Raw genomic sequence first — 13,456 nt, 5'->3', positions numbered from 1 at the left:
ACCTGAGCGGAAGGCAGACGGTTAACCGACTAAGCCACCCAGGAGCCTCCATAATTTTTTTTTTTTTGAGCCTGTGTAATTTTTATTATCTCTTATAAGGATGTCGTTTTACTAACCATTACATCTCCAAGCTGACAGAATGTTCCTGGAACTGTGAACTTTCAGAAAATGCTTGTTGATTGAATTAACATAGTTGCTTAGAAAGCAAGAGGTTGGTTGTTTTTGCCTCTTGTAGTATCTTGGAGAGTAATAGCTTGCAGATTTTAACTGGGTCAAAGGTGGGAGTTCTGCCTCCAACATTAATAGCAGAGGGATTTTGAACAAGAAATCATGATGGGATCATTTTGACACTTAAGTAAAATATGAAAGTAGAAAAGCTTAGTGAACTGCCCTTTATTAAACCAACTTCTGGGCAATTACATTACTGATTGATTTTTCAGACCAGTCACGACTCACACCTGTAGCTACAGGTTGGATCACACTCCTGATGTCCAAGCTTTTGGGGGGAAATGAACACCTCAGCAAAACTGATGTTCTTTTATACAGGAGGAAGAGGGTTGGAAAGGTGGATGCCTGTTGGCTAGACAACCAAGGAAGTTTTCTTACAAGAATTTTTATTTATTTATTGTAAGCAAAGGAATATATTCAGCAACTGGAACCCATATCACCAGTGAGCATGGATTGAACTAGTAAGGTAATTAATGTGGTGATGAGGTCACTATTTGGTTATATGTATCAGCAGCCACAGTAGGTGTTAGGTTTTAGTTTCCTAATATATATTTTGTTATGGGAATTGCTTTCAAAATAATCTACAAAAACTTTAATAATATTAAAATAAATCATTTTATCAACATGCTTAAGACCATGGAATTCTTATAGTCTGTTCCTTTCTACCTGAAATATCTTGTTACTAGAATAACTTTCAAAGTAGAGGAGATGTTCTCTTTTTATGTATATGGCTAGTTTGCACATGACAGAAGTGTTTTCTTGAACAGGATTTTTGAATGAATTGCTGAACCATGTGGCAAACCCTCACCCCTGTTTTTTTGGGAAATGAATGTGTTCTTTTAAAATATTCTTGCTTTCTCTCAAAGAGGTACTCTTTATGAAGTCACATGAATAGTCTACAAACATTAAGACCAAAACACGCACAGAAATCTTATATATGTATATAAATATACATTCATGCCTGCCATCTGCAATAGCTTATTTTTTTGGTTCTATATCCTAGTCTTCTTTATCCATTTTATTCTTTTTACTGTCAACTGATTTTAAACAAATCTCATACTGACTTCATTAGAGTTGATGCACTTATTAGCACGTTCACAACATAAAAATGTAAATTTAGAAGTAAAATTTGGGAGTGTTAAAGTTAGGGGTAGAGGTGATCAAAAATCGAGACCTATCTCAAGGCACCCATGGCACAGTTGGCTCAGCGTCCGACTTTTGGTAGTGATTTCAGGGTTGTGAGACCCAGCCATGCGTGGAGCTCTGTGCTCAGCTCAGAGTCTGCTTAAGACTCTCCCCCTCCCCTCTGCCTCTGCCCTCCTACTCTCTCTCTCTCTCTCTAAAATCAATCAATCAATCAACCAATCTTAAAAAAATTGAGACCTAGCTCAACAGTAATGGACCCAGTTTACTCAATTCCAAAACATGATGCACTTTTATATATCAGAATAACCTATGACTTCACCATGAAGCAAGACTAACAATCTTCTGTTGTCTATCATTTAGATTTATTTGTAGGAGAACATGCAGGGGGAAGAATATTTTTGTTTAAATTCAGGGGGGGACATTTTAGTAATAGACACATACTTATACCATTGACAAGCACAGGAATTGCTTAGTATTTTCCTCTGACTCCTTTAAGAACTGCTCTTAGAATTTTTCTTCTAGCTAGGAAGTGGAGTCACTTGGGTCTGGGCATTCTTGGAAGCAAAATCACTTAGAAACTAATGTCTTGTGCTAAGAGAAGAAATATTTCACAAGAACAAAAAGCTTGTGTTTCTTTTTTTTTAATTTTGAAGTCACTGATAGTTTGTATCATTTCACGTATTAAGTCAACTCAGAAATTTGTTGAGAATTTTAAAACTGATTTTGACTGGAATATTCTTTTCTTTCCACAGTGGAGATTTCCTTCAAAAAAGAAATAACCAATCATGATATCAAACTGTTTGACAGTGTGAAAAGTTTGAGATGTAGACATGACTATCTAGATGCATCTTTGAATTCTGAAAGATCTAATTATTTTGCTGTGTGGAGAAGATCAAGACACATGACTGGTGATGATTTCACCTCTGGAAAACAGTATCCGGTGCTGGATGTGGGCGACTCGGGAGTGGGCTCTAGGAGTCTGTAAGGATACTTGGATAAGGAAGAATGGCCCTCTGATGGCATCTGAGGATAGGTTTCTTCTTCTATGTGTGAAGGAGGGTAATTGTTACAGTCCCCAATCCACTTTCCCAGTGTTTGTCAGTAAAGAAACCTCTGGGCCAGGTGGTATGTTCTTGGATTTTTGATTCCATCTTCTTTTGTTCCATCTTCTTTAAATTAAAATCATCTCTTGTGGCCCACTTATCTAGACTACCTGCTGTGGTTGCTCACCTGGGTTGGGAGTATGCTGGAGTTACAAAAATATATGAGTGTGTGATTCCAACTTAATGGTCTAGTGTAGGAACACAGAGATTGCTCATCACAGACAGACTCAGTTATCTGCAATGCCCATGTCAAACTGAAACCTTCTCCCACCTCTTCATCTAGTGTATCCTACACATCAATTCACCCTCAGAAGAAAAAAAAAATCTGTTTTTCAGGGAAATCTCTACTGACTCTCAAGACCAAGATAGGCTTTTTTTTTTATATACGAACTCTAAATATTTGGCCATTTCTTTTACAATAGTGTAAATTGCAAGAGAGAAAGTGTTCACTGACGTATTGCCAGCAGGTAACAGAGTGTCTAACAGAGAACATGCACTTAACAAATATTTGATGGGTGGATCAATTAATAAATGAATGAGATGGTTGCCTTATTGGCAGTAGGGTTTGATTACAGTATGCTACTCAATAATCTTTGCTATAGTTTAACAAAATATATACTCTCAGGCGATTCGGCAGCTTAGTTGGTTAAGCCTCTGCCTTCAGCTCAGGCCATGATCCCAGGGTCCTGGGATCGAGGCCCCCATCGGGCTTCCTGCTCTGCCGGGAGCCTGTTTCTCTCTCTGACTCTCGTGAATAAATAAAATCTTAAAAAACAAAAACAAAATATATACTCTCTTTGCCAAATTCCATTTTTGAAAGGAAGATAGTTTTGAGCATTTAAAATATTAATATATTGGGGCACCTGGGTGGTTCAGTCATTAAGCATCTGCCTTGGCTCAGGTCATGATCCCAGGGTCCTGAGATCGAGCCTCACATCGGGCTCCCTGCTCAGCCAGGAGCCTGCTTCTCCCTCTCCCGCTCCCCCTGCTTGTGTTCCCACTCTGTCTCTCTCTCCCTCTGTCAAATAAATAAATAAATCTTAAAAAAAATAAAATAAAATATTAATATATTAAGTTTTGGTAATGAGGTGGAGCAACTCTCCTGGCTGAGCAGAGAGAAATTTGCGGGAGGTGGGGGTGGGGGGAATGGTATGAGAGGCTCTATGTGAGTTGGGGGCAGGGCAGTGTCTAGGCAGGTTTGGGTGCGCTGGCTCCAATCTTCCCCCAAGTTCACCCTGAGGCCGAAGGGTGAGCAGGAGGCCAGAGGTGGCAGTGCGAGAGCCTGGAGACCAGGGATGCCTGTTGTGCCAGCGCTTGGGTCACAGGGAGCCACGTGCCCCCCACAGGGATCAAGGGCGCTGCAGTTGAGCAGAACAGGCATGGAGGCTCTTCTATTAAATTTGTTTTTTAATTTTAATTTTTATTTATTTATTATTTTTTATTATGTTCAGTTAGCCGCTGTATAGTACATAATTAGTTTTTGATGTAGTGTTCAATGATTCATTAGTTAAGCATAACACCCAGTGCTCATCACAGCACGTGCAGAGGCTCTTGGCAGCTCTACTGTGGCTCTCCAACAATTCTGGAAGCTACAGCAGGGAGACTGGAAGAAATTGCTTGCAGCTCCCACCACACCTTATTATTGCATATTTAAAAAGCACATTTTTCTTCCTGTTCTGGCCTCAGCGGCTCCAAATCCTGCATCTTCTAAACACACATGGGACCATGTTTGCTGCCTTCCTGGAGCCCAGGCAGCCCACTTTAGCCAAGTGCTGTGCTAGGCTCTGGGACCAAACCAGTATCCGTACCCTGCCATGTGCCTGGTAGTGACATTGGAGAAAGAAGGTGGCTGGCGCTTTGACAGTTTTAAAGACTTAGGTCACATTTGTTTCCAGAATGATTCTCTTTAGGGGATCTGGTCCCAGGCACTTGGGGTGCAGTGTGGGATGTTCCCGCCTTGGACAGCGTCCTGGAATTCCTAGGAATGGACAGCACTCAAAGGAATCAGAGATCTCTTATCCAAAGGTACTGGGCAGTACCTGCCTGACAGGTCTGGTTTGGAAGTTCTTCATGCACTGGACAAGTGAGAGGGAAGCTGACTTTGCACCAGGGTTCAGCATCCTCTTCATGGGAGGATCTCACACCAGGGGGACACTAGATGAGACAAGGTAGTGATGGACCTTTGTGGCCAAGATCTTGGAGCTTCCTGACCTCCTTTTCTTGAAATGCCTGACATTTGACCCTTTTACTCTCAAAAGGCCACAACTCCCTGCTTCCTCCTCCCCCGTGTAGAGTCTGGTGTTTGGTGATGACTCAGAAGGGGCTTCTCTTTCAGCAGGTACTTCCTGATAAAGGGATCTATGGGGGGTACTCATCACACACACACACACACACACACACACACCTTGTAGTGGGACCCACTGCTCACTACACTACAAGTGCCTAGAACCTGGTCTCCAGAAACTCAGGCAAGAACCCAGCCCTATTCCACCACCACTGCCAATACCTTGGCTTGCATAATTCACTCAGGAAAATAAATACACAGTAAAAATCAAAAGGAGTTATTGTTTCTCAAGCCTAGCTGCTCTGAGTGCACATGAACACAGACACACACAGAGGGAGAGAGAGGGGGAGAAGAGAGAGAGAAGACACTACATAGCTATATCAAAAGAGAGGAGATCAACAGATATTTTAATGAAAATAAGATAATACTAGAAGCACAGATGGGTTAGCCTGGTGATGGGTATTAAAGAGGTCACGTTCTGCATGGAGCACTGGGTGTTATGCACAAACAATGAATCATGGAACACTACATCAAAAACTAATGATGTAATGTATGGTGGTTAACATAACAATAAAAAAATTAAAAAAAAACTTTAGCAATAAAAAAAAAGAAGCACATTTGTGCCAACTAACTCAATAGTTTAGATGAAATGGACAAGTCTATGAAAGAGACACAATACCAAAGCTCACTGAAGATAAAAATTGATACATTTTCATAAATCTTTTATAAAAATAAATCTTCCATATCCATTAAAGAAATTGAAATTTTAATATATAAGCCTTTCCACAGACTTCTTTTTGAGCAAAAGGGAGTAGTGGGGACCTTATTTACTCTATTTTATACCAATTAGTAACCAAAAAAAGATATTAGAATGGTATAGATAAAAAAACACATAGCTTTCAAACCTTAGACAATAGGCAACACAGGACAGTGAATCCTGAGAGAGAAGAAACAAATGAGGGGAACCCAATGTCGACCCAGCGCACTGGCTGAAGATTGCTGGCCTCAACACTGGGATAGGAAATCCTGAGTGGAGTTGTGAGTTCAGGGAGTTCAAGGAGGTTGGAGTTCCAAGGACTAAGGACTGGTGGTGGGTCGAGCTACACAAAGACAGAGAGAGAGAGAGAGACATCTGAGGAGGGCCCCATAGCTGGAGGCTATAGCTGAGTGAAGAGCAGTTAAATCATATGAGAAAAATACCTGATCAAGAAAAGATGACAAGGGGTACCTGAGTGGCTCAGTCAGTTAAGTGTCTGCCTTTGGCTTAGGTCATGATCTCAAGGTCCCGGGATTGAGCCCCACATTGGGCTCTCCACTCAGGGATGAGTCTGCTTCTCCCTCTCCCTCTGTGATTTCTCTCACTTTTGCTCTCTCTCAAATAAATAAATAAAATCTTTAAAAAAAAAAAAAAGGAAAGGTGACAAAACCCATGAAACAATATGTGTAACTCACACAGGGTTAAGAGTTGTTGATGTTCCCCTCAGCCACAGTGGAAGGTCCTTACACTACACAGAATATGGGATAGAGTAGTCAGAAGGGCATTGTTCCACTGGGAGTGGGGGAATCCAGACTAGATTAAAAACTTCTCTAGTCTCGCTTTACACTATTGTCTTTTTTAAAGATTTATTTATTTATTTGAGAGAGAGAGAGAGAGTGAGCATGCAGGGGGGTGGCGCAGAGGGAGAGGGAGAGAGAAGTCTTATGCAGTGCTCAGCGCGGAGCCTGATGCAGGGTTCAATCTCACAACCCTGAGATCATGACCTGAGATGAAACCAAGAGTCAGACGTATAACTGTCTGTGCCACCCTGGTGTCCCCTACGTTATACTGTTTAAAAGCAAGCCTCGAAAGCAGGATTTCACCCAGAGTTAACCCCCCTCCACACTCCCAGGCCATGGAACTGTGGCAACAGAAAGAGTTTCACATCCTTCTGTGGACCTGGTGATATATTGGCCAATACCACTGCAAAGGTTGATCATTCATGATCTTTTCATCAAGAAACTTACATCTAAGTAAAAAATGTTCACTATTTTGCTGTATGTGCAGGAGTAGACGAGAGAAAGGAGGGGTGTGGAGGGTTAACTTGTTGGTTTTTTTAATCTGTAATTTCCAAGAGAAGATAATATTAAAAATAAAAATTTTGGAATCTGCAGAATGTAGCTCACTTTTTTAACCATGATTTTACATTAGAAGAGCAGATTCATGATGACCGATCATTTGATATAGTGGAAACAGAGTGTTTTAAGTTTTCCTTTCTAGGATCCTTCCTTGGGTGAAGCACCATGATCCATCGTTGACTAAATATGAAAATGTTTTTTAAGAGACAGAGCAGGATGCAAGCCTCGTCAAGATGAATACTTTAAGAGATAGTTGCCTAAATTTAACAGAAAATATATTTTTTTACAGAAATGTTTATGATGCCTTCTAGGAGTTAGTCATATAATATACATCCACTGTGATCAGTAAATCCACAAAATACCACAAATCTTTCAACTATGCATATGTATTGAATAATAAAAGAAGAGGGTATGAGAGAATGTATGGGGTAATGAGAAAGGGAGCAGAATCTTAAAGAAAGACCAGCAAGCTATTGTGTGTGTTTTGGCTTTGGACCAAAAGAGAAAAGTAGTAGTATGTTTTCAAAAAGAAAAGAAGAGAAAAAGTAAAAGGGAAGAATTTTGTGGAGGACTCACTGAAAAATATAAAATTTCAGAGAATTTTAGTTCAGTTGAGGTTGACAAGATCCATAAACAGTAGGATAGTTCTGCCAGAGCAGTAGGAGACATTATTGTGCAAGTGCTTGATTATACTGGGCTGATAAATGAAATGTTGATAACTTTCAGTCTGAAGAAATATCAAGAAAGGAATGAAAAACATAAAACTATTACATGTTGACATAAAAAAAAGAATGCATGCAGATTCAGACAGAAACCAAATATAGTGTATAGTAATGGGTTGATGCAATTAGGATTATAATATCATTTTTTAAAGCAGATAAGAAGTTTATATTTAACATTTATTTTAAAAACAACAGATCCATGGATCACATCAGTTAACTCAAGGCATGGCTTCTCACTAGAGCTTGGATGTGGCAGTTTGATTAAGTAGATTTAAGAAGGTTTCCAGTCATCTGTATCAGGATGTGTCATCCACTCTGCAAAAATCTAATCATGTACCCAACACCTTTGTGAGGTACAGAAAACAATTGTCACCAGATAGCTTGCATTTCTGTAGGTAATGCAATAAATAGATGCTAATTGTATTAGTTTTCCATAGACAGTAATTCATCTACCCATGCCTACAAAGCTACTCATGTTATGCTATCTGTATGTACATATTTAAGTACATGTTTGTATAACAAATCACATAGAATGCCAGTCTATTCACTATGCTCAATTATTCCAGAAACTCTCATTGTTAGGTTGAGTATTTAAAATGTCTCCTCAGTTTTCAGTTTCAGAGTTGGATTTCAGTTTTCAGAGATAGATTGCCAAGTGTTTAGAAAGACCTATGGAAAACTGATAATTTTCCATATGAGGAAGTTTAGATAGAGGAAGGCTCTCTGTATCCATGGAACATGAAAATAAGGACCCTTTTCAGTGCAGCAAATCAATTTATGGATAGTCCCCAACTTAAGATGGTGGGACTTAATGATTTTTTTTTTTTGACTTTACAATGGTGAGAAAGCAATTCGCATCCAGTAGAAACTGAACTTAGATATTTGGGGGAAGGTGTTAGAGTCAAGATTTTGACTTCTAGTACAATAAAATAACCAAATGAGTAGAAAAAATGATGGAGGCAGAAACACATCCCTAAATTTGTTTTTAAGGAATGTACCAAGTTGCTAAATGTCAGAAGACAAATAGTAGATGATAAGACATATGTAAAATTAGCCTGGCTATATGATCTAATGAATCCTCTCCCCTCAGGGTTATGTGACTGTGGAGGGAGATGATCCGGCTGAGTATCAGAAGGTGTACCACTTGCTTTATGAGGAAGAGAGAGCAAATAGAAAAGGAAAGCAAGGAGATTTTTTTCAACTACTCAAAGAAAGTGGAGACAGCATGGCCCTCAAGGGGAAACTCCTAAGAGGAATGTATGAGGACCTCAAGAAAATGTGCCGTAAACCAGACATGGAGCTGCTCCAAGTAAGGACTGAAGAATAAAGAGTGACGGTGCTGACTGAATCATGTCCATATTCTCTTTGCCCTCCATCACCACTGTGCAATGATGCTTTCTGATACTGTGGTAAGGGTTTTCCCTGTCACCGTGATGCTGATGACCAGGCTAAAATCTATAAAAGTCTGTGAAAAAGCAGCCTAAAAAACTTCCAGAGAATACCTCCTTCTCAAATTCTAATATATATTCAGTTACTGACCAACAGTGACCAGAAAACTTGTTGAAGATATATGGATACATGTTGACCTGGCAAAAATGAAAAATTTGGGAATCTACACAATTCATTTTCCCTTTCTGCTTTCATGTACATGATACAATTTGCTGGAATTTGGGTTTATCCACCTTGGGAATAAGTAATGAAGTCTCTACTGTGAATCTTTTGGTGTATATACTAAAACTTTCTCTCTGTGTGTTTCTCTTTACAGCATTTTGAAGACACATTAAAAAGGCAAGTTTGCCTCTATATTAGAGGTTTGAGAATTGTTTAGTAGTGATCAGACTGTTGATGCTGAAATATGAGCATAATTTATTATGATAGTAAAGCCTATTTCATAATGTATTCATTTTTCTATGTCTCCAAAGGTAGGAAGGGTTTGTTGTTTTGTGTGGGGTTGGACAGGGGTCTGTGGAAGCCTGTGCAGTTGCCAGGATTCTGTGCATGAGTTGCACGAAGACAACTCCTATCCCTGATTTGAATTTTTAGAAACATAAGAACACACGGAGGTTATGGCCTGAAGCCATGATAAGCTTCCGTGGGAGAAATAGGTATTTCTGTGAAGCATAAAGTGGGAGGAGGGAGAGAAGAGGCATGGGGGAAGACCATCTAGGGTTTGGGGCTCCCACACAGGTAGCACGGGGCGGACTCCAACTACCCAGGGAAAGGCTGTATGTGGCATTTACTGAAGCTGGGTCCTCAGAAGCAGAATCTCTGCCCAAGCTAAGCTCCTCATCCCCTTGCTGTGGTTATATGAATACTGAGCATCTTGGTGGTGACTAGTGTGGGTTAAAAATCCAAGTGTCCTCCTGGGGTACGTGCATGGCTCAATCTGTTAAGCATCCAACTCTTGATTTTGGCTCAGGTCATGATCTCAGGGTCATGAGATTGAGACCCCCCCATTGGGCTTCACACTGAGGGTGGAGCCTGCTTAAGATTTTCTCTCTGCCCTTCCCTCCACCTCCCCCTTGCACTCTCTCCCTAGGGGGAAAAAAAAATCAATGTGCCCTTCTGTAATGTTCTGTTTCAGGCCATTTTGCATAACCCCATGCTTGGCTGAGAAGAACCAGATCCTGAAATTGTATGCTAGGATTGAAGTGGTAGGAAGTAGAATCGGGTTTAATTTGCTCTTCAGAAAATGAATGGATATTTGTTACATTCCCTAGTTTGTGGAGTTACATTCATAACCCCTGATCCTAATCATGAGGATTTTAATGAAGCATCTTTACTGGGATGTAGAATAAACGTAATCACTGTCATGAAAACTTTGAACTCAGAAAGAGTAACTAACTGCTCTTTTTTTGCAGGAGTGAGTCAGTGCAGCTGCACCTGCCCCAACCTGTGGACCCACAGTTCGGTACATGGCCCATCACTGGGCTGAGAGACTCAACCAATTTCTTGGTAATACACTGTCCTTTGGTGGTATAGTTATACATTCTCCTCAGCTAGAATCCTAGGGATAATATTTCCCCGTTGCACATTTTATGATTGCATTATTTGGGAAGTTTATAGCCAAATTTGCCTTTATACAAAAATAATATATGTGGAAAAACAACTAATATCTAGAGAAAAGCCCAATCGTTTATGATAAACTACCTGGAAGTAAACAATAGGAAAAGATATTAGATGGCCTGTAGCATGCCAAGATATACTGTTAACTCTTTGTATGAACCATGTAATTCTGCATGAACATTCAGTATATTCCAAGTTTTAGGTTTTGTGGTTATTGCTGGTTGTGAGATGATTGGAGAGTTCTAACTTTTGTTTTCTACAGTGTCTCATAATAAAAGCACTTTACACAGTGCATTCTTTATTCACATAATCCAAAACTACTTTGTAAAATCAATAGTATTAAACACATAAAATGAATACTTACCAAAGTCAGTTGAGCACTTATTTCACTAGATTTCTCTCCTTTCTTCTCAAAAGTTACACATGCTGAAAATTCTCACAAATCTTCTACTTCCTATTTTTTTAAGATTTATTTATTTTTGAGAGAGAGAGAGAAGGAGCATGAAATGGTGGGGTGTGGAGAGAGAGAAGGAGAGAGAATCTCAAGCCAACTCCTTGCTGAGCAAGGAGCCACATGCGGCCCTCAATCTCAAGACCCTGAGATCATGACCTGAGCCGAAATCAAGAGTAGGTCGCTTAACCAACTGAGCCACTGAGGCACCCCAAACCTTCTACTTCTAAAAAAAATGTGAGTTTTTCTTTCAGTTTATTTTACCTTGGCATATTTTGGTGAAAAATACTTAAATATGAGGAAAAGTGATCACTCTTTAGGAATTATTATTTGGAGCTATTATTATTTTCTGAGAAGATGAGCTGGTTACTTTTCTTACCATGAATTGCTAATCTCCCAATTTCAAATGTTTCAGAGAAAAAAAAAAAACAGAGTTTAGCAATATCCTTCTTCTTCATATATATTAAGACAATTCATAAATTTCTCCATTTTTGTCTGGTTAAAGATTTGCTCATTATGAAGACAGTCCAGAAAACCTTGGTCTACAGTAGATTTCTAGAGCTTCCTCATTGCCCTGGCCCTCATTTCCAAGGATAAGCTAGAAACCCAGACTCTGTAGAAAGGCTATGTCTAACAGGAATCAATACTGTATGTTAACATGACTGTTTCCTTCCTTCTGCAGTGCCCATTTTTTTTGGAGAATGAAATAACCACCTGTCATATCCCGCTGTTTGAAGATCTGAGATGTTTGCACTTCAGTCCCAATCATCCTGACATTGTCACTAATATAACAAGATCTAAATATTTTCTCACCTGGGGAGCCCAGAAGTTTACTTGTGGGTCAACATTACTGGGAGGTGGATGTGGGGAACTGTTGGAACTGGGCCCTTGGATTTTGTGATGATACTTGGGCGATGAGGAATGACATGGTGCTTGACTCGGAGGGAATTTTTCTACTTTTTTGTATCAAAGAGGACAATCAGTGCAGTCTCTTTACCTCCTCCCCACTGTCGCCTCAGTATGCGGGAAGGCCTCTGGGCCACGTGGGGGTGTTCCTGGATTATGAGCGTGATGTAGTGAGCTTTGTGCATGTGGCCAATAGCTCCCTCATTTGCAGTTTCCTCTCCTCTTCCTTCTCTTGCCCTCTCTGACCTTTGCTCTGCTCTGCACCCTCATAATGAGGGATATGTCTGAACCTGACCACAAGTGTCAGGAAGGCCTTACCCAAGGTATCTCGGGTAAATGCCTGGTTGATTTTCTTTCCCTTTCTCCTTTATCATATTGACTACTTTTAAAGGGTTGATAATTGTGTCTATATTTGTTTCCATTTTCTCTAAATAAAAACAATCTCTCTTAGAAAACAGTGATCTTTATTCTCTGTCTTGTCCTTTCCCTTGCTTTCTAAGGTAGTTGGAAGCAAAGAATAGCTGAATGGGTTTCCTCAGCTGCATGGGCTAAAGCAAGAGCACAGGTTTCTTCTCACTGACAGACTTGGAATTCTCTTCTCTCTGCTCTGCATATGCTCAGACATGTTTCTTCACCCCGAGGCTCAGTTTTAAAATCTCTTCTTTGTGGAACAATTTTTAAAGCTTCTGGACTAATTGAGGTCTCCTGATTGTGTGGACTCAGAAGACCTTATACTCTTTGTAAAGTCCACAAGCTAATATTGTCCTTCTCCTCTAGTTTACCTATTATAGGAGAAGGTATATGCCAGCCTTATATACAGATATATTTCAAGTAGATAGCATAGAAGTTAAGATATAATCGACATTCAATAAGTGTTTGAGTAAATTTATAGATGTTACAAGATAACAAATAAGGACAAGCTCCACCACTGTTAAAAAGCATACTAAATGGGGTGCCTGGGTGGCTCAGATGGTTAAGCATCTGCCTTCGGCTCAGGTCATGATCCCAGAGTCCTGGGATCGAGTCCCACATCAGGCTCCCTGCTCCTTGGGAGCCTGCTTCTCCCTCTGCCTCTCTCTCTCTCTCTGTCTCTCAGGAATAAATAAGTAAAATCTTAAAAAAAAAAAAAAGCGTACTAAATGTAACCAAAATTAAATGGAATACTGAGGAGTATTATTTAAAAAAAGATGTGCATTAGGCTGCTTTTAAAATTTATAGGCTCAGGAAATTATAACAGAGACACAAAAGAGATACTTACCTAAACAGAACGACATCAATATAGATAATAATACTACATCTGATAATTTTCAGTAATTTTAATGAAGGTACCTTGTAGTCACAGATAGCTTAAATTTATATGTACCAGACTGGACAGTGAAAGTTTTTGCTATAGAAAATAATGAATACTCAAGAGACAAATTGCATTTAAAATGGT

The 13,456-nt window shown here is 39.7% G+C and overlaps 2 long non-coding RNA genes across 2 annotated transcripts; both read left to right on the top strand.

The window, feature by feature from the left end:
• The first annotated feature begins 424 nt into the window (after positions 1–424).
• LOC135362261 (uncharacterized) lies at positions 425–9,387 on the top strand. Its single transcript, XR_010406731.1, has 4 exons — positions 425–694; positions 2,127–2,499; positions 8,689–9,007; positions 9,364–9,387. It is a non-coding gene; the product is annotated as an uncharacterized LOC135362261 (long non-coding RNA).
• A 1,070-nt stretch (positions 9,388–10,457) lies between these two features.
• LOC135362260 (uncharacterized) lies at positions 10,458–12,477 on the top strand. The gene is made up of 3 exons (XR_010406730.1): positions 10,458–10,553; positions 11,132–11,352; positions 11,798–12,477. It is a non-coding gene; the product is annotated as an uncharacterized LOC135362260 (long non-coding RNA).
• Positions 12,478–13,456: the final 979 nt, after the last annotated feature.

Source organism: Mirounga angustirostris, unplaced genomic scaffold, assembly GCF_029215605.1.
Source record: "Mirounga angustirostris isolate CCGP_5_RB_7025 unplaced genomic scaffold, mMirAng1.0.hap1 SCAF_13, whole genome shotgun sequence".
In the NCBI taxonomy this organism is placed as follows: Eukaryota; Metazoa; Chordata; class Mammalia; order Carnivora; family Phocidae; genus Mirounga; species Mirounga angustirostris.
Note: the sequence above shows the minus strand (reverse complement) of the source record. Positions and strands in the feature narration are given on the sequence as shown.